This window comes from Pan troglodytes, chromosome 11 (assembly GCF_028858775.2).
Source record: "Pan troglodytes isolate AG18354 chromosome 11, NHGRI_mPanTro3-v2.0_pri, whole genome shotgun sequence".
Classification (NCBI taxonomy): Eukaryota; Metazoa; Chordata; class Mammalia; order Primates; family Hominidae; genus Pan; species Pan troglodytes.
The window spans coordinates 19,057,683-19,084,642 of record NC_072409.2 but is presented as its reverse complement, the minus strand read 5'-3'; the positions used below and the strand labels follow the sequence as shown (position 1 = coordinate 19,084,642).

The 26,960-nt window shown below is 43.1% G+C and overlaps 1 protein-coding gene across 1 annotated transcript in view; it reads right to left on the bottom strand.

Moving 5' to 3' along the window:
- The window catches only part of BRINP1 (BMP/retinoic acid inducible neural specific 1), a 203,421-nt gene extending 186,487 nt beyond the window's left edge, over positions 1 to 16,934 (bottom strand). The window contains exon 1 of the mRNA XM_520219.7: positions 16,532 to 16,934. The gene's annotated coding sequence lies outside the window, so the exon portion shown is untranslated. The remainder of the gene's footprint in view (positions 1 to 16,531) is intronic.
- Positions 16,935 to 26,960: the final 10,026 nt, after the last annotated feature.

Below are 26,960 nucleotides of genomic sequence, written 5' to 3'. Positions count from 1 at the left end.
CTCAGCTCACTGAACCTCCTGCTCAGCTTCCTGAGTAGCTGGAATTACAGACGTGCACCACCACACCCAGCTGATTTTTGTATTTTTAGAAAAGATGGGGTTTCACCATGTTGGCCAGGCTGATCTCGAACTCCTGACCTCAGGTGATCCACCCGCCTTGACTTCCCCAGTGCTGGGAAGCCACCATGCCTGGTCAGATTTAATTTTTATATTCCATAAATATTATACTCTATGAGTCTATTCTGACTGAATTTTTATTGTTCTAAGATTCTCTGATTCCAACATTTGATAAATTATGAAATCCTGCAACTTATGATTCAAAGATGCCAACAGTATGACTCTGACACTGTAATTTACAATTTTAAATCACTATCAACTTCATACAAATGAGGTTTCCAGACCCTTTTCTTTGAGAAAGTAGGAGCCTAAGTCAGGGCCAAAGTGTCTGTATTTGAATGGGGAAGGTAGAGTCAGCATGCAAAGAAAGAATGGCCACTAAAAAGAAGAGCTCTTAAAGCATGCCTCAAGGCTTTTCAAACACCTCCCGTAGTTCCAATCTCCTCCTTGACTTCATTTTATGGCCTAAAGATTCAGAACATCTATTGATAGAATTTCGGTACCACCGAGGCAAGCCTCAGCTATTTCTTTTCCTTTTATTCCCAGCATCTAGCACAAGGCCTGGAACATAGAAGACTCTCAATAAATATTGAGCTTGAATGAGCTGATCAAATCATTGTGGTGCTCTTCCTCTTCCTTATTTTTCATTGCCTCCTTCTAACCTTCCTCCACCTTTCCCTCCTTTTCCTCTTTATCCTTCTCCCATCATCCCTTAACAGTACTTTAGAACTTCCATGTATATTAACTATTCAATCCTCATAGGAATCCAGTGATATATGAATCATTATCCCCATTTTACAGATGAGGAACCTGAGGCTGAGAAGTGACACTTACCAAAGATCACATAACGCCAGTGTTAGAGTGAAACTCCAACTCTGTGGTTTCATGTTAGAGTTCCTTCCTTTATTCCACGTCTGCTTTATGTTCTTAATAATAATAAAAATATCATCATGAGAAATTAAGAAAACTGTTGCTTAGAGAGGAGGCCCACATTTTCTGTCCCTGAATTTAACTCTGAATTTATTTTCTCAATCAATACCAGTTCCCATTTCAGAGTATCCAATAATTGAGGGCCTTCTACACCCAACTGTTCATTTCATTTTCTAGCCCTTTCTCCTCCTACTGAGAGTGCTGTACATGGCATGTGTTTATTTTTCAATTAAAGCAAATTAAACTTAATTTTGTTTTGAGCACTTTTTTTTTTTTTTTTACAATTTCACAGCCCACGGTGAGATAATTGAGACCCTGCTGTTCCTGGAAGCACTATTTAGACAGAGCAGGCCTCAGTAGATCTGGAACAATCTTGGAGGAAGTCATCTTTAACCGCTCCCTCTCCCTTGACCCACTAGGGAGAGAATGAGGGAGAGAGAAAGAGGTGAAACTTACATTAAACACCCCTTCTTACCATTGGGAAACTTCCCTTCTTATTATTCTTTGGTAATTTTTTAAAAATATCATCATCATATCTGAAATAATATGGATCATCAGAATTGCTTGTATACATTTTTTGACATGCCTAATATTCTGGTTGTTATGGAAAATACATTTGTCTACTGTAGAGTTTCCTAAAGTATGCTATACAGAATATTAGTAAAAATTAAATGAAAAAATAGGACAAAATCCATCACTCATAAATCCACTTTTAGAGATGATTTAAAGTGTAAACTAATGATTTCAAGTCATGTTTTAAAGCCTGGGAACCCCTTATTCAAAGCTTACACAAAAATGTAATGAAGCAAGTGGAAAACATGGAGCTGCTCTGATGTGGGTGGCAAGGTGGGGATGATCTCAGATCCAGGCTCACCTGCTCAACCTCTCCCTGCTTTTGTGGTGGGCTTCAGTGGTTTTCTTAGAATCTCCATCGAATCTCAGGCTTCATTTTACAAGTGAGAAAACTTAGGGGATGTGAGGGTCCAGGGAATGTATACATCAGGCCAGCCATGATGGCTCACACCTGTAATCCCAGCACTTTGGGAGGTCAAGGCAGGAGGATCGCTTGAGGCCAGCAGTTCAAGACCAGCCTGGGCAACATAGCAAGACCCACGTCTCTAAAAAAAAAAATAAAAATAAAAACTTGCCAGGTGTGGTGGCATGTGCCTGTAGTCACAGCTACGTAAGAGGCTGAAGCAGGAAGATGGCTTGAGCCCAGGAATCCAAGGCTACAGTGAACTATGATCATATCACTGCACTCCAGCATGGGCAACAGAGTGAGACCCTGTCTCAGAGAAAAAAAGTAAGTATAAATCACTTGACAAACTTCCAGTTTTTATAGGCATTATTGCTCAGGCCAAGATTGAGCAAAACAGAGAAAAAAACTAAGTCTATTTAAATTTGATTTAGGGTGGACAAATGACTTAGAAATTGAGAAAACAGAACTAAAGCTTTCTCCCCTGCTTTGACTCCTGTTCCTACGACAAATTGCTCACTGATCCCCCATATCCCACTAATTAAAATGCTGATTACACAAGCAAATCACATTCATTAAAGAAATATTAGAAAATACAGGTAAGAATCAAAGAATGAAATTCACTACAACCCGTCACCCAAAGATGACTATTCAAATACTAGGATACATCATATAAAATAATCATGCTCTATATGATATTTTGAACCTCATGCTTTTTAAAATTGGTAATTCACAAAAATGTGATGTTGATAAATGTCATAAGTGCCATTTATTGAGTACTTACTATATGTGAGGCATGTTGCTAAGTGCTTTGTACATGCGACATTCATTCTCAACAGCATAACTAGAAGGAAGGTACTGTTGTTGTCAGCTCTGTTTAAAAATGATACACCCGGCCGGGCACGGTGGCTCACGCCTGTAATCCCAGCACTTTGGGAGGCCAAGGTGGGCGAATCACAAGGTCGGGAGATTGAGACCATCCTGGCTAACATGGTAAAACCCCATCTCTAATAAAAACACAAAAAAATTAGCCGGGCGTGGTGGTGGGTGCCTGTAGTCCCAGCTACTCGGGAAGCTGAGGCAGGAGAATGGTGTGAACCTGGGAGGCGGAGCTTGCAGTGAGCTGAGATCGCACCACTGCACTCCAGCCTGGGCGACAGAGCGAGACTCCGTCTCAAAAAAAAAAAAAAAAAAAAAAAAACATACACCCTATCTTCATCCCACCTTCTAATGTACAAATGTGCTTTCCTAATATCATTCTTAAGGACCACAGAGGATTCCATTCTATGCTTTGTTTTGTTTTCCTTTTTTCTCCAAACACTCTGATAACATTTCTTCTGCACAGACTTGTACACATGTAATTAGCTGACTTCTTAGAAGGGGACACTTTTTTTTTCCTCAAAAGCATTTGCACCTTCTTTTCTCTTTAAAAATTCGGTATAGAGATAAAGATAAGAGACAGAAATAGAGATAGAAATTATAAAGATCGAGATAGAGATCTAACCCCTGCTTTCACAATCATGTATCTCTTCTTTCTCCCCCTACTTCCTATTGGTTATTCCACTTCAGTCACACTGGTTTCTGTATACACTGACAGTCCCATCTCAAAAATGTTATGCTTGCTGTCTCCACCTGGAATGCTCTTCCCCCAGATATCCACTTGACTCTATCCCTGACTTCCTACAGATCTCTGCTCCAATGTCACCATCCCAGTGAGGGCTTTTCCTACCCACCTATATAAAATACCAAGTCCTCTCTCACCAGGCCATCTGATCCACATGCATTATCTCCTTTTTCTCTATCACACTTTGCTCTCCAATACACTATATGTTTACTTCTTTATTTATAAATTATCTTCTCAATTAAATGTCAGCTCTATGGTGGTAAGAACTTGGTCAGTTTGATTCCCTGCTGTATTCATAGCTCATAAAAAAGCATCTGGCAAAGGATGAGTGCTCAATAAACAATGTTTGTTTAGCTGGGCACAGTGGCTCACGCCTGTAATCCTAGCACTTTGGGAGGCCGAGATGGGTGGATCACCTGAGGTCAGGAGTTCAAGACCCGGCCTGGGCAGCATGGTGAAAACCTCATCTCTACTAAAAATACAAAAATTGGCTGGGCATGGTGGTGCGTGCCTGTAATCCCAGCTACTCAGGAGGCTGAGGCAATAGAATCGCTTGAACCTGGGAGGCGGAGGTTGCAGTAAACCAAGATCGCACCATTGCACTCCAGCCTGGGCAACAGAGTGAGGCTCCGTCTCAAAAAAAAAAAACAAAACAAAAGTTTGTTTATGACAGAATGAAAGTCATATTTCATAAAAGGGTATACTCAATATAGATTTCCACCAATGCTGTGTGACAGTGTTCTTTTCCTTGCATTGTTGCCAAAACTGGATGCTGCCATTAAATTAAAAAGCCATTTTGATGATAGCATCGCATTGCTATTTTCATTTATTTGATTACCGGAGAACGAAATATCCTGTATTTTATACATTTATTGGTCACATGTGTTCCTCATTCCATTTTTAGACAGAAGTCCCACCCCAAGATTATCTTCTGATAGTAGGTGATCTTAATACCATATCTGGGCTCATGTTCTTTTACTAGAGAAGAAGAAATCTGCTTTGGACATTTTCTGGTATATCAGCTGCTCTTCTACCTGTTCTCAACCATGTTCAATATTCCTTTCTTTATACATGCACGTGTGCACGTGCATGTGTGTGTGTGTGTATAAGTGAAGCAGAGAGAAAAACAGAGACAGACAGAGAGATTGCAACATCTGGCTGTCACAATTTGGGCTAACTCAACCCTGCTACTTGCTGGCTTGAAAAAGTGTTACTGTTATGACTGGTGGCTTTGGTGGTTCTACTCCCAGGAAGAATAAGATTCTGGCTCTTGGCTGTGGCCCAGAGTTAGAAAGCAGCTCATTCTATAACTACTGATCCTGGTGTCAGCAGCATTTGAACTAAGGGTGCAGATAAGCATGCTAAGCTAAGATTTCCTGCCGAGGCATTGTGAAGTTAAATTACTATTTTAAGAGGCTATGAAGTTGGCAGCCAGAAAGCACTAGAAGAGTGGAAGATATTCATGATGCTGACAGATAAAGAGAGAAAGCAAAATGCAGATTGTTAAGGAGATTTAAGAAAGCTCCTTCCAGTGGCACCATTTATAACATCTCCTAGAATATGAAAGATGGATGCCTTTCTCATTTAGGCATGTACAGGATCAGGATTGAGGGCAGAGTCTGCATGACAGAGTGGATGAAGATTTGCAATGACTAACCTAGCCCAAGACAATAGAGATCAGGCAGCAGTATTCAACCTTGTCTTTGGGACACCACCAAGCTGCTAATCCACAATGCCTTCAGCTGGTGGATAAAGGAATGGCAATTCAAGGACAGAACATACAAACATACAGAACATACACTTGCTGATAACATACACTGGGCTTGGAACCTGATGCTCTCACTTATTGTATATCTTGGGGCAAATCCTTTTACCTCTGACCCACAATGTTCTCATCTGGAAAATGGGGAGAATAGTTACAATTTCAGAGTGTTACTGTAAAGGTTAAATGAGATATAACATGTGACAACATGCAAACACCTAATAAAATAAATGAGAATAAGGATGAAGAGGGGAATCATAAGAAGGAGGTTGATAAACACAGTTCACACAAGAGCATCCATCATGCTGTCAATCATCTACTTTCCCATATGCACCTGATGAATACCCTGTCTTATATATTAGAAAACCAAATCAAAAGTGAGATGGGCTGCACAAGACGAAGGTTCTAAAACCAACTCAGATACGGATTGATCTTAAAAAGAGTTTATATGTATTAAAAAAAAAAAAAAAAAGGAGAGTCCGGGCATAGTGGCTCACGCCTGTAATCCCAGCACTTTGGGAGGCTGAGGCGGGCGGATCACCTGAGGTCAGGAGTTCTAGACCAGCCTCGGCAACACAGTGAAACCCCGTCTCTACTAAAATATAAAAAATTAGCCGGGCGTGGCGGCGTGTGCCTGTAGTCCCAGTCCCAGCTACTCAGGAGGCTGAGGCAGGAGAATCACTTGAACCCGGAAGGCGGAGGTTGCAGTGAGCTGGGATCACACCACTGCACTCCAGCGTGGGCGACAGAGCGAGACTCCATCTCCAAGAAAAAAAAAGAGAGAGAGAGAGGTTGGAATATGAGCTGGATTGTGTTGAAGATAACTTTCTGCCTTTATGGTAGGTGATCCTATGTCTATATCTGGTCTTTACATCTATATCTCATTTCTGGCCTGTTATAGAGAATTTAAAAATCTGCCTCTGTCATTTTGCGTTCTCCCATACCTTATCCTACTTTCTCACTCTCTCCTCTAATCACTGTTATCCCACTGCCACATGGTGGGGAGGTTAGTAGAAATAATTGAGCACATTCATTTGGAAGGCAGTGCCTTGAACCTAATAATACTTTTTTTCTACATGTTATTTCCAGTTTGAGCACATACCTGAGAGTATGAGCAATGGCTAATCTAATATAAGAGGGTGTGGAAATCATAAAAGGCAGTAACAGTTAATGTTTATATAGTGTTGATGATCTGCCAGGCACTGTCTGAGGCACCTGTCATATAAACTAATTAAATACACACATGCCTCTATGAAGTTACTATTATTATTGTTGTTATTTTTGAGATAGAATCTGACTCCGTTACCCACCCTGAATTGCAGTGGCATGATCACAGCTCACTGCAACTTTGAACGCCTTGGCCCACATAATCCTCCTGCCTCAGCACCCCCGAAGTAGCTAGGACTACAGGCATATGCCACCACATCTGGCTAATTATTTTTTAAATTTTTTGTAGAGACAGGATCTTGCTAAATATTGCCCAGGCTGGTCTCAAACAGCCGGCCTCAAGCGATCTTCCTGCCTCAGCCTCCCAAAGTGCTGGGATTGCAGGTGTGAGCCACCATGCCAAACCTGGAGTTACTATTCTTACAGTACTCATTTTACAGATAAGAAAACTGGCACAGAAACATCAGGTAATGTGTTCCACATCAAATACCTAGTAAGTGGCAGAGCAGGTATTCAAACTCCAGCAGACCCAAGCTTTCAACCTCTGTACTTTCAAGTCAGAAAGAAGTAGATTCAAATCCACAACAAAACACAATTGACTCAGTATATGGCCTTGGTCAAGTGGCATTACTGCTCTGAGCTCAGTTTCAACATCTCTAGAATGGGGCACAATACTACCTATGCATGAGCTTGTTGAGAATATTCAGCAGGATATCTACATCAAATATCCATTGCAACACAAAGAATATGTCACATGCTTGGCACATCCACTTTTCCACTCCAAGAACGGCTTTAGGGCAGTGACATTTCAGCCACCTCTAAATGTTATGGATGAAGATCCTTCCAGAGCCCCTTCAAATTCCAGTCCATGCTCTGCCTACATGTATCATTCCCACTGTCAGGGAAGAGAGAGCGGTAAGCAAAAACTGGAGCTGACTTGGTAATATTTTCCGGAATCACTTGCAAGGCTTCACTGGACTTTCAATGTTGTTGTCCTATTGATATACATTCAGAATAAAATTCTTCATAAGCCCTCTCAGTCCTCCCTAGCCTTGGCTAACTCTGGCAATGGCATTTGATGTGGACCACTTCACCTAAAAGAACTGTGTCTCCAAAATGTGTCCCAGCAGCAAAACTGTATTACCAACCCTTGCCAGGTAATCTATTTTTCAATCTTTCCTAAGCATACCAAAGTGCTGATTTTCTTTTCTAATGGCCCCTATGCTTGTGCAGATGTTTTTGTGGTCCCAGCCCAGGCTTCCTGTAGGTCCTTCCTTTATCATGCGCCTGTAAACTCAGAACCCATCAAATTCCATAAGAAATCTGGCTTATCCACTACCATGTAAAGGGAAACGTACGTACTTACGGAAGGCAGTTGTCTCTTTCACAGCTCTCTGTTTGCTCTTCTAGGTTTATCTTGGAGCTCCTGGGGACTCTAGGAATTCCACAGCCTACTAGAGTTTCATCTACTTTTGCAGATTGCTAAATCTTAGAATGGAGACTTGAGAATTCACCACTTTTTCCCCAAAAAGCAATCATATCCTGGATGTCTGCCTTTCCTCCAACTGAATCAGCTTGTAATCTGTAACGTGGCTAAACGCGGCTGTTCTCCATTATCCCCAAGATCCATTATTTCTCACAGAGGTTCCCAATGGCTCATTTGCAGGACCTTTGCAAGGCTAGATAAATTATATCTTAGAAACCTCCCAGGGCCAGTACTGGGTTAACCCTTACAAAGTGTTCTAGCTGTTCACATAGGCCATTTGCTAAGAGCCCTGCTGCTCTGACCTTTGCAGTTTACACAAAAATGGTTACATGTTGCTTTTGTTAATTACCTTATCAATCTACCTCCCACCCTTGGGGGAACACAGTCTCCTAGCTATCCCAAGATGGCCCCAACTTCCCTGTATACAACTCTGAACCCTGTGAGAAAACCTCTGCAAACTGAGAACAAAATTTGTTCAGAATGATATATTTTGTGTCCTCGCCAGGCTCTCCATTCCTGTGTGGGGATAGCAGGAAGTCCGGGTAATTTATGACTCTTAACTTTCTCATACCCAGTCTCATTCAGTCTATTCTCCTTAAGGCCACTTGCAATCTCCAAAAGATAGTACCCTCAGGAGACAAAGATCCCCTTCACCCTCATATGAAAAAAAAAATTAATTTCACTTTTTCTCAGCCTCATTATCTCCTTAATTGTCTTTTTTGCCCCCTCAGTAGCAAGGACTGTCTATGGATCTCTAGGCAGTCTTTCTGGGCTGCTGTGTTCCATGAGGACAGTGGGTTTCATGTTAACCCTTAATCACTTTGATATCAGGAGTTGCCACCATGGCATAGAATCACTATCTCACCACCACTCAGCCACACTGTCTCGAAACAGTCTGTGCTGTAAGGTATGACCTCTTTTAAATTTGCTTATTTTTTAGAAGACATCTAAATCTTATGAGGAAGCACAGCTACTGTGTGTGTCTCTCTCTGCTTTTACAAGAACTTTGTCATGCAACATATTCTTCTTCTTGTTTTTTTTTTTTTTTTCCAGACAGAGCCTCACTCTGTCACCCAGGCTGGAGTGCAGTGGCATGATCTTGGCTCACGGCAACTTCTACTTCCCAGGCTCAAGTGATCCTCCTACCTCAGCCTCCCAGGTAGCTGGAACTACAGGTGTGCACCATTATGTCCAGCTGCAGTTTTTGCATTTTTGTTTTGTTTTGTTTTGTTTTTTTTTGGAGACAGAGTCTTGCTCTGTCGCCCAGGCTGGAGTGTAGTGGTGAGATCTCAGCTCACTGCAACCTCTGCCTCCCAGGTTCAAGCGATTCTCCTGTCTCAGCCTCCTGAGTAGCTGGGATTACAAGCACACGCCACCATGCCCAGCTATTTTTGTATTTTTAGTAGAGACACGGATTCACCATGTTGGTCAGGCTGGTCTCGAACTCCTGACCTCATGATCCACCACCACCCCCCCCAACCCCTCCGCCCTCCCAAAGTGCTGGGATTACAGGCGTGAGCCACCAGGCCTGACTGCAACATTTTCATAGAGCCAGGCAATATACCTTCAGTGAAGCAAGCCACAGCTGGGCCCTTCTCAATTTACAGAAGGCAAGCCTGGAGAGATAAAGACAGGTTCTTGAGGAGGTCTAGATATATAGTGATAGAAGCCAGGACTGGAATCAGGTACCCTGAGTCCCTGTGCTCTTATTGTATAATATTCCGAATTAATGGAGACAGAAAAAGATACTGCCTGTGATCTCTGAGACCTTATAGTTCACTGTCGACATCCTCCTCACCACTATCACTACTGAAGTGTCTTCCTTTAGACTTCCCCTTACCCAAAATTCTCACAGAACTTCTGAAGTGACAATTATCAATCTATCATGAATGATAATTATTTATAGATTTGCAGATCGGTACTATCAGATTGCCAGCACCTAGCAAGATTCATCACCATACCCCCCAAGTCACTTTGTCCAAAGCCTTTCCACGACAAGATATGCAATAAATATTTGCTGATCCAAACTGAAAACTTCCAGCTTTCGTTCTTTTTCACAACACTTCATTTAAATCACTTTATCGCCACATATTCATTCTCTCCTTCCTTTTCTATCCATTTCCCCTACTCTTGTTTCTCCTCCTCACTTTACACTGTTGTATCTCCAGGGTATGGCATTCAGAGTAGGAGTAGAAATTAAAATGAGAAAACTTGTTGAAATTACTGATTAAAAATGGACATAATAAAAACCCATCAAAAGTACTTGACAATGACCTTCTGTCAATTCTCAAACTCTCTTTAGTCCTCAAACTACCTGCCTTCCAACCAGAGATGTCAAGGAAAAGATGTCAAAACTTCTCACTCTCCTGTACAGGCCATTGTGATCTGCCCCTGCCTACCTTCCTAATTCCCTTTTATGTCATGTTCCCAATTTGAAAGCTTCAGCCACACTGGCAGGTAGTCCATCTCTTAGACTTCCTAAGCTTGTCCCAATGAAATGACTCCGTGGCTTGTTTGGTTTTGTTTTGTTTTTTGAAACAGGGTCTTACTCTGCTGCTCAGCTGTAGTATAGTAGTGCAATCACAGATCACTGCAGCCTCAACCTCTCAGGTTCAAGTGATTCTCCAACCTCGGCCTACGGAGCAGCTGGGACTACAGGTGCCCAGCTGTTTTTTTAAAGATGATTATTATTGTTGTAGAAATGGGGTCTTGTTATGTTTCCCAGGCTGGTCTCAAACACCTGGGCTCAAGCGATCCTCCCACCTCAGCCTCCTAAAGTGCTTTGATTAGAGGCATGAGCCACCAAGCCTGGCCAACTCCATTTTATTCTTCTCTCTGCCTCTAATGCTCTTTCCCCACAAAATTACATGGCTGATTCCTTCTCATTTAAGCCTCAGTTCCAACATCACTTTCTCAGAGAAGGCTTCTCCTGGCTACTCAATCGAAAATTATACCATCCACATTCCTTTCTAGCACATTACCACGACTAGTGGTGTGACATTTAATATTATATAAAATTATCTTGCTTATCTATTTGTTTACTCATTGATTATTCATCTCGCTCCTCTAGAGTGTGAACTTAATGAAAACAAACAAGGCCATGGCCATGTTCATGCTACATTTCTAAAGCCCAGACCTGTGCTATTCAATAGAGTAGCCATAAGCCACATATAGCTATGTAAATTAAAATAAAATTAATATAAGTTAAATAAAATTAAATATTCAGTTCATCAGCAACACTGGCCACATTTCAAGTGTTCAGCAATCATACATGGTTAGTGGCTACCATATTGGACAGCACAAAAAACAAGTCCATCATCACAGACAGTTCTATTTGACAGCTCTCGTCTACAGCAATGTTTGGCAAACAGTAGGCACCCAATAAATATTTGTTGAATAAATCCTCACTCAATTTCAGGTCATCCCTCCCTTTTTTTTTTTTTTGGTGGCATCAAAGCCCTAAAAGTGAGGTAAACTAGACAATTTCCCTAGGACAGTATTCAGGGTGCCAAGAGGCCTCCAAGCAGATGCTACAGAAGACAGGGCTGTGAAGACAATCCCCTCTATTCAGAAAGAAAACTGTTGTGAAATAATTATGTTTTCATAATATTCGAAGAACTGAAAACTGGAAGAGAATTGCACTTGTGTGATTTCAGAGACATATGGATAGAAGGATGATTTAGGGGCAAAGTAAGAAAATATTCCAACAAAGCTCTTCAAATATGACATAGGCTGGTTTGTGTGGTAATGAACTTGCTATCACTAAAAGTACTAAAACTGAGACTGAATGGTCATGTATTATTGGCATTACAAAAAGGACTCGTCATTCCTGAAAACAGAGAAAAGTTTGGTTATTGAGAAACCTTCAGAGGTTTTCTTTGATCCAGTGACTCATGACACCTTCATACCATCAATTTCAAAGAGCTCATAATAACTCCCAGCTATTCCTAGCACCTATTGAACAACCCGATGTTGCCAACCATTCATAATAGTTACCATTAACTCAGTGGTCCAGTGAAAAGAGCAGAGATGACGTAAGAAGGAAGACAGACTCAAATTCTAGCTGTGATGGTTGTGTGACCTTGATCAAGGAGTCTAACCAACCTGGGCTTCACTTTCCTCTTCTGTAAAAGGGGCTGTATCTGTCCCACTGGGTGGAAAGAACGACTACATGGGAGAACAAAACTAAAGACCCTGGAACACAGGAAGTCAATATTCACTTCCAGGTAGGGTCTAATTTTCATCGGTCTATATTATCATTGGAATCCCCATATTCTTGGTATAGGCAAAAATGCCGTAACGGCATTGCTTTAAATGAACATGAAGCAATTGTTAGCTAGAAAGTGTGAGAGACAGAGAGAGAGAGGACAGTTGCTATTGAGATGCAACAGGAAATGCAAGGGCAAACATTTACAAAGCAACTACTCTGTGTCAGTCCCTGGAATACAAAGATGCTCCTGAGACCATACCGAAGAGGGTAAGATAGACCTATACCCCCAGCGCTATAAAGCAGGGCAAACAGAGACACAAACTAAAATAGAGTTTCAGATAAAATGGTACAGAAAAATCAGGTGATAAAGAGATTAATTCCAAAATAAGATCTTGAGAAGACTTTTTGGAAGGGTCATTTGAGCTAGATGTTGAAATATGGGTGGAATTCTGTTAAAAGTCGTGGCTGAATGTGGGAGATGGTGGAAAGAATAATAAAGATAATCTTTGCAGAAGGGAGCACAACTGGAAAAATTATTTGAAGAATGACATTTAAGGACCTGTCTTCTTCACATGACCTCCATCTTGTCTTTAACATGGTTACCAGTAGTTCAGCAGCCAATTTGTTAAGCTTTGTATTTCAGCAAGGGAAACGCAGGAAAAGAAGGGTAGGGTATGTCTAACCTTAATGGCCCATTCAAGTGATAATGTACTGGTGATTTCCTCTCAGGAATTGGGAGGGGAAAAGAGACAGCTTGCAAATCAAAAAATGTCTCCTTGCACAACTGAAGGGGCCTTTGGGCAAAGACCTTTTCAGAAAAATAGAGGACTTTATGATCCATAACATAAACTCTTGCAAGCGCTAAGAAAGAGATGTTGAATTTGAACTGATCATGGGAGGGTGTTTTTACAATTCTTGCCTGTACCAGCGGTAAAGATACTCATTGCAGCCTGAGCTGGGTCGTCTAAACTCAAGGGGGGCCCGAGAGCTGATTTGGCATCTCTGAGCTGTTTCTCCTTGGTTGAAATGGAGTCACAGCTCCCCCTTCTGGGAGCTAAAGTGCCATCTAGCCCCGGAAAATCCTGCATGGAAAAGGCTCTATTGCAGATGGGCCTAAAACCCCCATGTTTTTCAGTACCTGCCTGCACCCCGAAACAGGCGTCTAGAAGTCTAAGAGCACGCTTTTGAGTGAACTCGATTCTGACTTCTCCAGGGTCTCTCTTTCACAGGGCTTTACATTTCTCCTTCCCTGGAGTTTATGGGTCCTAGTCTTCACATGGGAGATGCTTTATATGGGAGAACACAATTTGGTGTGGAGGTTCTCTTTTTTGGAAATGTAGCAAGTAGGAAAGGTTTCTGGATCTTTGTGTGCACATGTGTGTATAAGCACACCTATGCATGTGTGCTTGCATATGCTTCTGTGCCTGTAATATGTATTAATGTCTAGGGGTGAGATTGTAATTAATATAAAGAAATTAATTTGCCTGAAGTATTTGCACTGGTAGATGGGTGTACATTTTGCTCTCTGGAAACCAGTGCATTCCTTAATAAAAATCTTAGATACAGACCAGACACTTTGCTGGGTTCTGCCTACCAGTCACACTCAGTACTGGGTCCTTGCTTGTCGGTAATTCCCTAAAGACATTGGAGAAGGAATCTATGTTCTCTCTCTGTCTCTCTCTCAATCCTCCCCCCGCCACCGTGTGTGTGTGTGTGTGTGTGTGTGTGTGTGTGTGTGTGTGTGTGTGTGTCTTTCGGGAATAGTGATTGAGGCATTGGATCTTTTCTCTTCAGGGTCATGTTTCCAGATAGAAAAACCCTGAAATGCATCTCTGAAAATGTGAAGTTTGATGAGGGAAGACAAGCGATTGTCTTGGTAGGGGTCATGGTGGCAGGTTGGCAAGATAGGGGTGGGAGCAATATACAGTCCCAGAGTGTATATTGCTGGGAGGAGGGGAAAGGGTATTGATCTAGCTGATAAGCCTAGATTCTAGTCCTGGGCATGCCACTAACCCACTACTGAATGTTGGGGAATTCTCATTCCCTCTTTAGGCCACAGAGTCCTGCCTTTCTGCTCTTTAATATTCCTTCCAGCTTCGATCGTCTGTGAATTAGGAAAGAGAGAAAATGAGGCAGTTCCCAAAAAGGGGTCTCCTCCTTGGCCCTAGTACCCCCTACCCAAGATAATCCAGGGAGCTCTGCTCTGACATGAGTTTCCTGAAGGAGATTCTCTGTGGCTATGTGAAGGCTTCAGCCTGAGGTATCAGCCTCTGGACACAGAATGGTATGTCTGCAAGTGCCTGCAGGTAGAACCCACCCACTAGGGCAGGTTCCTACAAATACATGTTTGCTTTTATCTCTCCCCAGAATATGAACACATGTGTGTGTGTGTGTGTGATATATATATATATATATATATATATATATATATATATATATATATATTTCTTCCTAGAATATATGTGTACATTTTTTAGGCCAAATATATTTCTACTTTTTTCCCCTAAGAGGGCTTTTCAGTGGCCCCTACGTGCTGAGCTAGACAAGAGGCTGTGTCCCAGCGTCACAGCCCTTGTCTTCTCCTAGCCTCCCTGCCTGAGAGCAGAACGGCTGCCGCTTACCTTGAGAAAGTAACAGCTGCCGAGTCTGGAAGCCATGCTAACAGCAGTAAAACTCAGCATTTTTGCTGAGTAGGGCAAGCCTTTAAGAGGCAGCTGGGAATCAAATCAATGGCTGGCCCCAGAGCCCAAGCCCAACAGTACCAAGCCAGGGTGGCCAAGGGACCTACCTAAAGAGCCTCCCAGGAGATGGAGGAAAGAAGAAAGAGGGCCTTGACCCAAACTACCTTCCTGGCTGAGATTCCTCCACCGCCCCCCTGCCCTTGGCAGTATTTTGGAGCCCAGTGAGAGACGCGAGGTGCAAACCGACAGCAGTTTAAGTCAATTACTGCCACATTCTGTCATGGGTTCCCCACTCACAGCCCCTTTTCAAATTGTAGATCTCCCTCAGTACTGAAACACTCTCTCTCTCTGTCTCCCTCCTTCTCGCTCTTGCTCTCTCTCTCTCCACCTCTCTGCCTTCTCTCAATATCCCCCTAACTCCAGGGGAGCCATGGAGAGGCATATTTAGGAAGAGACTCTCTGGGGGCTTCCCCGCCTGAAATGGGGAAAGAAAGACGAATCTGTCTTAGGAAAGTGCCCCATCCATCTCCTTCCATATCATCCACAGCTGCCCCAAATGAAATTTCCTCTGAGACCCTTTGCAACTGTGATGGATGAGCAAGTCCCCGAGGACGCTTTCTCCTTTCCCCTGAGGGGGATCCATGCAAACTTGCCAGATCCTCCCCAAAACCAACAGAAGCCGGAGGGGCTGTGTTGATTGCAAACGGGGATGCAGGGTAAATCCCTATCCCAGACTTTCCAAGCCGCAGATAAGGAGCCCACCGCTGACTTCCCCCTTTCTCTGTCACCCACTATCCAGTGTCTCCAAATTCCCATCAGAATCTTGGAGTCTGCCCAGTGTGGAATTTAAAGTGACAGCGTCTCATTTGCCTCGGGGGTTGGCCATGTCTCTTTCATATTAAGCGGTGGGTCCCAGTGTAGCAGGATTCCACCGTCTGGAGGAATTTTCCTTCAAGGGTACCAACATCGGGCTAAATAAGGTGCCATCTACAGCCCCATAATCCTCCCCAAACCCCAAGCCCAGAGCCCCAAGAGGAAGTCCACAGCGGGTTTCCCGGTGACTACGTGATCCTATAGTAAGGGTCCCATTCCGTGTAAGCTGGAGAGACCTAATTAAAAAGACACACGAGGGCACACATACAAACACATACGTACAAACATGCACACACACATCGCGCCGTAAGTAGGTTATAGGACCTCTCTCTCTTCACCCCTCCCTTACACACACGGACACACACACACACACACCACGAACACACGCATCAAACGCAAACGACATCGCACACGCAAACACACACTAGCACCACATCAAGTTCCCACCATGGTGCACACGTCGGGAGCGCGCGGGGACACACACGCCACTCACTCAAACCCGCAATTAACCCTTTGAGCTCCAGGCACAGGAACCCCCTCCCTAGAACTGGAGAAGACTTGGAGGCGGCGGGGCGGCCAGGTGAAGAGCGGACAAGGGTGCCGGTAGGGGGAGGGGCAGAGGAGCGCGGGGACGCCCCGAATGCGGCCCGGGGCCGGGTCCAAGGGCAGCGGGGCTGCGGGGCGCTGCACCCGGCGCCGCCTTACCTGGAGTCAATGTCCGTCTTTGGCGGAGAGCTGCGGGCGGACGCTTTTTATTCGGCTCGGTGGGAACTTGGGAGAGCCCTGCGTCCAGCTCGCATTCCGGGGACGGCGCGGGGACTGCAGGCGTGGGGGTACCTGGCTCCTAGCAGCCTGGCTCATACTCAGCCGTAAAGTCCCCTTCGCTGGTCCCGAGGACAGGCATGAATCCCGGCTCCGGAAGGCGGTCACTACTCCCTCTGCCTCCCGGCTCTCTCGCTCTCGCTCTCGCTGTTGCTCGCTCGCTCTCTCCCTCTCTCGCGGGTTCGCTCGCCTGCGCTCTCCTCCTCCCCCCGCGCCAGATCAGTTTGCAGCCGTGGGGTCCGGGAGCGAGGCGGCTGGCGAATGGAGAGGGAAGTCCAAGTGCGCCGCGGTCTCCGGGCGGGGAGCGGCGGAGGCCGGGCTACGCCGGGGGAGGGACTTAGCCGGCGACGGCCGAAAATGAATGGGGGAGCGGCGGCCGGGGGGCGGGGAGGGAGGAGCTGAACGCCGGGGTTGCTTCCGAGGAGTGTTTTGTACATCTTTAGGCGGAGGAGGAGGAGAAGCGAGAGGAGGAGAGACGGGAGGCCGCCTCGAGGGAAGGGCGGCCCGGGTGGGCTGGGGCTGAGCCGTAGGGAGTTTCGTGGGTCTGGGGCGTGTAGGGTGTTGTGTCTATGCGCACGAGCATCCAAAGGGACCGCGCATACGCGCAAACCCGGAATCCTGGTGCCCTTAAGCGTGACTGTACTGTGTGTGTCGCGAGTACCTGAGTGTTTCTGGGGCGGCGGGTGTTTCCACGGCCGCGTGGATCCATCGAGTGTGGGTTTTGTCTCGGGAGGTGCCCGTGTGGGTCCGTTTGTGTCTGCGCGTCTCTCTGTGAGTGTTTGACACTGTTTGTTTCTCTCGGTGTGTAGGCGAGAGCCCACGTAACCTCCCAGAATGAAGCAAGAGCTTCTCTACGTAGGCAGGATGTAGGAGTGAGAAGCTGAGGGGACACGAAGTTCTCTGGAGACCACCAGAGGCGGGGAAGGGGCGAGGGTACAGGGACTAAGACATGAAAATAAAAAGCAAAATACTCTGCAATCAGCCTGAATGCAGGCTGGGGCTGCTAACACGGGGCCTCTTCCTGAAGCAGAAAATAAAGCCCTCGTATGATAATTCCCACACAGCGCACATTTGGTATGTTTGTTTACTTTGCTTCCCTTCTGATTTAAACCAAATCAGCAATGCAGATTCGTAGTCCCTTGAAGATTAGGCAAGAATAGAAAGCATTAAGGCTACCAGATGGAGGGGCAGGAAGTCACAGGAAAAGGTGTTGGAATATGTAAAAGAGCCAGATTCAGTAGAAGTGCAGGCTCGAGAGAGGTTGGAGTTCTGTAGCTGTCTGGTCTTGGTGAAATTACTTACCCCTTAAGCCTCAATTCCTTGTCTGTTTAATAGAATAATAATATATCTACCCATCTAATAGGGTTGATGTGGAATTGTAATGAGTTAATATATGCAAAGGCACTTAGACTGCTCATGAGTTAATGTATGCAAAGGCACTTAGACTGCTCCCTGACACCTAGTGAGTGCTCAGTGCATGTTGTCTGCTTTTATGATTGCCATTGTATGTTTTTTGTTTGTTTTTTAATTCAAAGGATGATAAGAGAGAGATGTGACCACCCGGGAGGCCTAGAACAATCTAGGAGCCAGTGAACTAATTGGAGGAAGAGGAGTCTTGAAACAAAATGGAAGAGAAATGTTTGAGTGATGAACTGGGAACTCGGGAAAAATTATTTAATCGACAAAGAGAAAGGGAGAAAGAGAGGAGAAGACATCGAGCTAGCCAGAATGATCCTGGGTCTCAGAAGGTCAGGACTGAGGGGAGAGGAAAGGGAGAGGAGGAGCAGCCAGTGCAGAGCTTCTCAGCCTTCACTGGAATCCCAATGAGGAGGAGTCAGCACCACGGACAGCTCTCCAGCCACAAACCCAGCCAGCGATTTCTCTTTTCGCCTGGTGGAAATTTCTCCCTTTTTTCTTGGGCAACTTTCTCTTTCCCTTGGCTTCTGGTCCAGGTTCAGGTCTTGAACACAGGTTCCCCAGGGCAGTTCTGACTTTGATTCTGACCACGAAGAAATACGCCCACCACACACACTGCTTCTCCCACCCACCGCAGTATGAAACCCCAGGTCACTATCTCTTGCCTCTCCTCCTTTCTTTCTTTCTTTTCTCTCTCTCTCTTTCTGTCTGTGCCCCATTCCTTCCTTTATTCGTCCCTAACTTTCTCTTTGTTTCCCCATCATCCCCCAGCTGAGATCTACTTCCATGACTGTTAGTAGGCAACAGCTGCCCTGCTGATAATGCAGTTCTGAAATCAATCTGAGACAGCGTAGTCAGGCAACTTCAGGTGAAGACCAAAGTTCTGACTGATTCTTCTTAACCCTTTCCTTGTAATCAATCTCCCAAGATGGGTTGTGGTCTACATACCTTAGAAAGTGGGGACTTAATGCTTTGGAATACTGTCCAGTCTTTCTCTTCCTCACCCCACACAGTCAATATTTCCCTAAAGAAAAAAAGAGCTCTTCTAGTTCCAACCAATACTACACAGAGAGAAAGAGGAGAGAGAATTTTGAACTTTTACCGTGCACCAAGCATTTTATTTGCAATGTTCTGAATATTATTGCTTACAGTTCTGAAAATACTTTGCAGTATGAATAGATAATACTATCCCATCTTTATGGCATAGGAAATTGAGTCTTGAAAAACTTGAGTAGCATGCCAAAATATAGCTAGTAGGTGATGGAGTTAGGAATTCAACACCCAAGTCCAAGTCCAAAATCTTTATCCTCTGGGAATAATGGGGAAGCCCTGGGGTGATTGGAAGTTCTTGGAATTTTATGGGGTCACTGCACCCAACCCTAAATATCTACTTAGATGTCTGGATCCATTGCATTATCTGTGTCCCATCCCAATGGATGATTTAGTGTATCTTGTCCCTGGAGAAGGAGGTGAAGACTTTGCATGGACAGATTTAAGGCTCACTCGAGCCTTATGGTTTCTGAGTTTTGAATAAAACGCCAACCTTTCCAGGTCTTAGTTCATTTGCATTTGGCTCAGTTTAGCTTTCCTGTTTCTATGAAGAAAGGCTAAGAGGGCCATTTTAAAATGTCTCCGAAGACACCTTGGTCATCAGAAAAGTTCTCAGTGCAAAGCATTTCTAATGACTTATGGAGAATGCAATCAAAACCATATGGATAACATTTTTGCAGAAATACACACGGGTGGGAAAAGGTTTAGAGGCCAAAAATATATTTCTTTTTTTCTTCTGTGCCAAAGAAAGAACATTTAAGGCAGCTTGAGATATGTGAGAAATGTCTTGTTCTTTCTTTGGGGTGGGTGTTGGTGAGCAGCTGTTTGCTATTTCCACCGAATTTACTAAGGGCTTCCATGGGGAGGAGCTGCCAACAGATTAGGATAGACTTAAGAAAGAACTTCCTGTCTGTAGATTTTGGGGTGACACCAAAATAGGACCTTTTGTACAATGGCATTTAATAAGAAAATGGAATGTTTCACAGCATTTCATTCATAGTATGATAGATTTGAAAATCAATGGATAATATTTTTAATATCACAGACTGTTTTAAGAACCTCACTATTGCTATAGACCCTCTCTGTTGTGGAAAATGTACTATAAAAAATCTCACACAATTTTACATGGAGTTTCACTAAATTTGTCTTTGCCAATCTCATTTGTGAATATCTATCCCTGGACCTCAGCTTTAGGACTCTAGAATAGGTGGCTTTTCTGGCCTGTAATCTGACCTTAGATTTTATAGGTTGCTTTACTTAGACTTAAGCTTAAGAAATTGCAAAGGGAAATCCAGTGAATAAATTAATAAACAGGTGAGCATCATTTTTTTCTAGAAATAGACAAGAAATAGAGATAAATGTTCAGTGATGAAATGGAGGTTTCACTTACCCCTCCTTAAATAAAGATAAGATTTTGTCCTGTTTGTGCAGGACTCTCAGCCACCTGCCACTGTCTCAAAAGCTTAAGTTCACTACTCCTGTCAAATCTCAAAGGAGTTAAAATCCCTTAATCTGGGGTGCTTTGGGTTCAGAATAGGCTGAACAACTGCCGAAAGCAGCCTGTATTTCTTAAGCGCCTACTGACTGTGAGGTAGTATGAAAGATTCCGAGATAAATACCTTGCCTGGTTTCTGTCTTCTAGGAGTCTGAAATCCATTGCAGAGCCATACTCATGCCTAAATAATCAGAATACACCATAGAATGTAGCAGGCATGCTCAGGGTCTATAGGAAATATTGAAAAGCTAAAAGGAGGAAAATTTTGCCTCCATGTTAGGTATAACATTTTACACCTATAAACAGCTATTTTTCTTTAGTTTTAAAAACAGTTGAATTCATAATAACTGATATTTATTGAGTGATTAATATGTGTGAGCAACATTTAAGCCTTCCATGTCTCTCAACTAGGCTATTATGAGCCTGTTTTCATTGAATAAAAGTGTTACGCTGGCCTAGCGCAGTGGCTTATGCCTGTAATCCCAGCACTTTGGGAGGACAAAGCAGGTGGATCATGTGAGCTCAGGAATTCGAGACCAGCCTGTACACCATGAAGAAACACTTTCTACAACAACAACAACCAAAAAAAAAAAAAAAAAAAAAAAAAACAAAAAAACTACAAAAATTAGCCAGGCATGGTGGTGTGCCCTTGGGAGTCTGAGCTGGGAAGATGGCTTGAGCTTGGGAGACAGAGGTTGCAGTGAGCCGAGATCACACCACTGCACTCCAGGCTGGGCTACAGAGCCAGATCATGTTCCAAAATAAAAACTTCTATGCCTCTTAGTCTCTCTCTCTCTCTCTCAATGTCTCTCTCTCTCTTTTTCTCACTCTGTCTCTCCCTCTCCCTATCTCTCTCCCCCCTTTCCTCCCTCCCTCTCTTTCTTTTCTCCTTCCCAGCCCATACCAACTCTGTTTGGGCAATGTGCTTAGAACACAACTCTCATCCATCATTCTACTTATCTAAAACCTGGTAGACTTTTAACTGTATAACAAAGTCAGAACCATTTTACTCAGAATTTAATGCCCTCCATCATTTGGTCCTGGTGTTTTTGTGGGTTTTTTTGTTTTTTTGTTTTTTTGTTTTTTTGTTTTACAAATTTATTTATACCTAGTTATCACCCTGTACCTTCTATGCTAGCAAAAATGAACCGCTCACTGCTTCTTCATTCCCAGCTTCCTTTTCTCTGTGCATGCTGGTCCCTTTATTCCCAGGTCTTTTTCTCCCTAGCAGCCCATCATTTCTGCATGACCAAATCTTACCCTTCCTTAAACATTTAGTTCATGTGCTTTATCCGTGACCACTTCAGTTAGGATAAAGCACATTTTTACATGAAGTGTACAAAGCTGTGCATGATCTGGCCTTAACCTTCCCTCTAATATCATGTCCCCTCTGTCTACTCCAGTCACACTGGCTGTATTCCAATCACTAGAGTTTACCAAGTTCCTTTCTGCCTCTAGGCTTTGTGCTTGCTTTCCACTCCTAGCCAAGTCCTACTTACCCTTTGAGTATCTGTGTAAATGTCACTTCCCTGACCCCCAGAACAAGGCTCTCATTTCTCTCACAACCCTGAATGTCTCTGTCACAACATGTATCATCATTGTAATTCAACAATTATCAGTGACATTATTTGTTTTATATATGTTACCCCAGCTAGAACTAAAACTCAAAGGCATAAAAGATATTTTCATGGTGAGAGCTTGGTACATGAAGACACAGTGTATTTGGTTAACTATGCCCTATGTCCCAGGAACTGCTCTTTGTACTTCACAAATGTTAATTCATCTAATCCTTTTAACACCCCTATGATGTCATTATTGTCATTATGATTATTACCTCCATATTCAGATGAAGAAAGATGAGGCACAGAGAGGCTGAACAAATTGCCCACTATCATATATCAGAACCAAAATTCGAACTGAGGCCACCCTGCTATAGAAGCCAAACATGGCCGCTAAGCTACCTAGCCCTTTACATGGGAAAAGCCCAATACAAATGTATTCAATAAACAGAAGTTTTTTCTCAAGCCTTCAGTCTTTAAGTTATCCATTCTCCTCTGACTCTGTGGCATTCTTCACTTTCTTTCATGACGATTATTTGCATATGTGAACCTTGCTCTTGGTATTCCCAGCTATCGGCTCTGGTTCTTCAGCAAACATACCGAATCTCTGGAGGCATGCTTCTACCTACTAACTCCTTGACCAGGATTTGGACCCTTCTTAGTCTCCCATCAGGCTCTCCCAGCTGTGAACATGGATGTGTTTGGACACGAGAGTGTGCAAAATGATTTTGTTAGACATGCCCAGCTTTCTCTCTCTCTCCTCCCTCTCCTTTCCATGTTGCTAAAGTTCTAGCTTCGTTAAGCCTGCGCTTGCCCAGGCCTTTGCCCTGGTGACATACAACTTCCAAAAAATGGTTTTAGGAAAGGTGTTGAAAAAATATTATCCTGTTTGCTGAAGCTCAAGGAACATCCCTATTGCAAATTCGTTCAATATTCTACTTGAATTAATAATTCAGTATATGCAAGTTCTCTTGAAATCTCAGATAGTATCTTCCTTGTTTTGCTCTGGCTTTTTGGTTTTTGTTTTGTTTTGTTTTGTCTTGTTTTTTTAGCAATCTCCCTTTTTGTGATGATGGAAAGATGAGGGAGGCACACCAGGTAGCCCCTTTATAGAGATGACATAGAGGCTTGGGGACAAAGAATGACTCATAGAAGGATAACCCTTGGTAATGATGGACCCACAGCTTGAACCAGGTATTCAAACTCATCAAGGCTGGTGTACTGCTTCTCTCTTTATTTCTGTGTTAAACACTGCTTTAGGTGGCTTAATGATCAATCTATTCCACTTCAACTCATTCCCTCCTAACTCCTTCTCTTTCTAACAGGCAGCTCCTATCATTTCTCTCAAGCTCTGCCACACTCCACGAGGGGGAGCCCTACTTAGGTTATTTTTAGCATGTGCCTCCTCATGTCCATTTCCCTCTTCTGCTGTCAGTACCTTTATTTTCCTTTAGGAAACCACCCTTCTAAGTTTCTCACTTCATTTTGTTCTAGAGGTGCTGATCCTATCCCCTGGCTCTAGGGCACATGACCAAGGTTGGCCAGTCAGGGTGTTCTATCCCACTGGTCACCGTGATTGGTATAGGCATGGAGATTGATACCCACTGGTCCCAGAGAGTCAAATCCAGAATGTTTGCTGGACCCATTATTAAAAAGTACTCCTAAAATCAAAATAGTGATAATGGGCATATTTAGCTGGTAGGATTCAAACCTGGAGTTCTGAAAATGACCTTTGCCACCGCAATGAAGAAGTCCGACTGGGAAGGAAGGAAACATGGAATGGATCCAGAGGTTTCTGAAGTCTTCAACACATACTTAACTCTACAAACCAATCGCTTTCCTTTCTATTTTAAACAATTTGGTTTGGGTTTCTGTCACTTGCCACCAAATGTATCTTAAAGCATTATAAATCAGAGTGACAGAGTTTTAGATACAGAACTTTGAAACATTTGATTTAGAGAGACCAAAAGTAGAGAAATGAAATTGGAGCCAAGTGAATTTCTATTAATTCGATTCTACCTCTAGTAAGCCCTGTGCCCTACACAAGTCAAGTCTGTTTGTCCCTCTGGGCCATGTATTCTTAACCTATGTGGTAGGCAGAATTCTGAGATGACACCTAATGCCCCCTGGCCATGTAGAATTCCTTCTACTTTGAGTGTGGGTAGAACTTGTGTATATAATAAGATATCACTCTTGTGATTACATTATATTACATGACAAAAGGGGGATTATTATCTTGGGTGGGGCAGCTAAACCATGTTAGCTTTGAAAAACACGTTTTCACTGGCTATAAAAAAGGAAGTCTGAGAGATGTGCTCCAGCTAGCCTAAAAGGAAGCAAACACCCAGATTGTGAACTGCCTATGGAGGATATGTAGCAAGGATCCATGAGTGGCTTCTAGATGCTGACAGGTGTCCCTGCTGACAGCTAGCAGGAATGACCACAAGAAAAGAAATTCTGCCAACAGCCAATGAACTTAGAAGAGAACACCAAGCCCCAAATGACAACCACAGCCCTAGATGACCCGTTAATTTCAGTCTGATGAGATCCTGAGTGAAGTATCCAGTCACTCTGCTTCTGGACATCTACAGAAGCAGTGAGACAATAAATATGTATATTTTAAGCTATTACATGTGTGGGAATGTGCTGCATAGCAATAGAAAATTAATATACTCCATAAATAAAGTAGTTTTATCAAAATGTCTCTGTAGTCTTCCCTTTCACTTCCACTATCACTTTCTTAGGTGGCAATAACTGCTGGTGCTAAACTATCTGGGGATTCCCATAATACATCCCAATCCCTGATAATCCATCTCATGTCTATTCATAAACACCTTCCAAGCTAGAGAGGGAAAAAAACACCCTCCCACCCGACTTGCAAAGCTATTCCATCCAGCAACTTATTTTCTATATAAAGCCTTATCCTGTTGATGCAGTACATTCCATCTGGATAAACATAATTATTGAGGGTGGGGATGTGAAAATGAGTTTCCTTTGCCCCCACAGCTTGCTCCCAGTAAAATGGTCTTCTGATCCAGCGACATCATTTTTTGAAGTGTGAATATACACTAATTATTTTCAAGTCAGTGAGCTTAGTGGATGTGAAAAATAGACTTTGGAGTCAAATAAGTTTGAGGCCAAACCTGTCATCACACATTTTGGGAAGAAACACAGTAAGCCTTACCAGGAACCTCACATGCCCCATTCTCAGTGTCTGAGTCTCAGTGTCCTTATTTTGCAAATGAGGATCCAACAGTTTACCCAGAACTTATGTTTTGAGCATCTTCTCTGAACCAAATATCTAGTCTAATGGCAATGAATAGGTTACTCTCTTTTGGAGCATATAATCTCATTAGGAAGTAATATTTACACTAATAAGGTTGTTGTAATGATTAAATGAGATAAGCATTTAGCATGGAGCCTGACAGCCTCATTCAGTGGGAGCCATGCTTGGAGGGGTTATGGCACCCAAAAGAAGCTATATGATTATTAATAACAGTATTTATTGAGTACTTACATCAGGTCAGGCATTTCTCAAAATTCTTTTCTGTGTATTAACTCATATAATCACCACGAAACATCCCAAGAGGTAGATGTGATTATCATCCCCAATGAGAAAAGAACTGATAAGTATCAGACTGAGATATAAATACAGATCACTGGGCTCACAGGTCAATGCACTTTACTATGATTTCTTACTAATTCTCATTAGATGCCTTTAAAGTAAAAGGGATGACACAGGGTAGATAGTTTTTGTTTGTTTGTTTTTTGAATGTGAAAGTTTCCCAATACCCCAAATGCATATGCCACTTCCATACCTTGAATACCCCACACACAACAAATTCTAACCAAGTAACTGCTATTGATCAAGGGTTACATAAAACGACATTAGTAGTAGTGCTTTTGGTTTTCATTGTTTTTATTCGCATTTTTCATGCTTATAATGTTCCAGAAAGTTTGCTAAATGCTTCACAAATAGTATTTAGTTTAATAAATTAAACTGAACTCCAACTTGGGTAACAGAGCAAGACTGTATCAAAACAAAAACAAAACAAAACAAAAAAGCACAGGGCTAGGCACAGGGGCTCACGCCTGTAATCCTAGCACTTTGGGAGGCCGAGGCAGGCGAATCACCTGAGTTCGGGAGTTCGAGATCAGCCTGACCAACATGGAGAAACCCCGTCTCTACTAATAATACGAAATTAGCTGGGCATGGTGGCGCATGCCTGTAATCCCAGCTACTAGGGAGGCTGAGACAGGAGAATCGCTTGAACCCGGGAGGTGGAGGTTGTGGTGAGCCAAAATCACTCCATTGCACTCCAGCCTGGGCAACAAGAGTGAAACTCCATCTCAAAAAAATTAAATGAATAAAAGATAAAAAGCACAGAAGCTGAATGCTTGTGGCTTCACCAAAAAAAAAAAAAAAAAAAAAAAAAAGAAGCAACCCTGTAGTCTGTGTTCTTAATTGTTGTGCTCTTCTGTGCTCAGCTAGGTTGCACTTTCTCAAACTATCCTATGTAACACAGAGACTGCAGTCTCTTCTACTTGAGTGCTAAGTGACACTACACTGGCATATAAACACATTTTCTTTACAGTTTCATTTTCAGGTTCACTATTTTGAGGAGGTATGGTTGGGATGTTATTTTATAACAAATATATTTTTATCATTGTTTTAATTTACTTCTATTATAATTAGCTTGAATTTAGCTGGTTAGTCTTTGTTTCAAACTATCACATATTCGTCAGTTTTCAATATCTCTTGATTTCTCCCCAGTACTACCTCTTGTCCACC